This window comes from Schistocerca americana, chromosome X (assembly GCF_021461395.2).
Source record: "Schistocerca americana isolate TAMUIC-IGC-003095 chromosome X, iqSchAmer2.1, whole genome shotgun sequence".
NCBI lineage: Eukaryota > Metazoa > Arthropoda > Insecta > Orthoptera > Acrididae > Schistocerca > Schistocerca americana.
In genome coordinates this window covers 464,393,103-464,394,308 of record NC_060130.1, presented here as the reverse complement: position 1 = coordinate 464,394,308, position 1,206 = coordinate 464,393,103, and the positions used below count along the sequence as shown (strand labels likewise).

General features: G+C 44.0%; 1 non-coding gene across 1 annotated transcript; it reads left to right on the top strand.

Annotated features, from left to right (window-relative positions):
* Positions 1-899: 899 nt before the first annotated feature.
* On the top strand, positions 900-972 carry Trnat-agu. Its single transcript has one exon. It is a non-coding gene; the product is annotated as a tRNA-Thr (tRNA).
* The last annotated feature ends 234 nt before the right edge of the window (positions 973-1,206 follow it).

The following is a 1,206-nucleotide window of genomic DNA, read 5'->3' as shown; positions in this document are numbered from 1 at the left end:
CAGATATTTACCGACATGGTGCTTTTTCTTGTCGTTTCATTACATTTTGATATTCACTCATAATATCTTAAGCGCAACATTAATACACACTACAATGATTTACACTACACAATTACCTATACGCCTGACACATTGCGTACGGTGATCGGAGGAAGAAAACGACAAACCACCTTCACTAGGTGTCTACCACGGATGCAGCGAGATGCACTGCCTGATAAAATAAAGTGGAGAACCCGGAAGACATGGTCGAATATCAACGCAACTTCGTGCACGTACATAACATTGGCGAGTATGTAAATATGTATGTGCTGTCAGTGCTTTCGAACATGTCCGAAAGAAAGGACACCATTTTGATCCAGCAGCTATTGTGAATTAAGACAGAAAGGAATTAGGGACATTGGCTGCGAGTGGATATTGACTCAAATGGATGGGGAAAGTTGAAAATTTATGCCAGACTGGGATTCGAACCCAGGTCTGCTGCTTACTGGGCATATACTCTGACCACTAAGCAATCCGGTTACAGTGGCCATCACAACTCGGGTAGTCCGTGTCTGTTCTTTCGGACATTTTCCGTTGGCTTAAATAAATGCCCACTCGCAGCCAATGTCTGTGATTCCTTTATGTCTTAATTCATAGTTGCTGGTGAATCAAAATGGTATCTGCTCTTTCGGACATGCACGAAAAACAGACAACACATATATATAATTAAAGCGAAGATTGTCAATGATCTCTTCAGTGCGGATGCACGCCAGACCGGAAGCCTTACAGGAATCGTAGAAATGCCACGGGTAATGAGGTAATGGGCAAGGGGAACTACATTAGTTGTGTTTGGATAAGCTGAGAATTTTTGTTTGACGGGAGGCGTGCAAGGGTAGTCCATGCAGTTGCGGTGGCCACTTTGTCTGGATGGCTTAGTGGTCAGAGCATCTGCCTAGTAAGTAGGAGACCCAAGTTCGAATCCTGGTCCAACACAAATTTTCAACTTTCCACACTGATATAAATACGAGTATATGCCCACTCGCAGCCAATGTCATTAATTCCTTTGGAAATGTAACTGACTGATGATGATGTTTGGTTTGTGGGGCGCTCAACTGCGCGGTTATCAGCGCCCGTACAAATTCCCAACCTTTGCTCAGTCCAATCTCGCCACTTTCATGAATGATGGTGAAATGATGGGGACAACACAAACACCCAGTCATCTCGAGG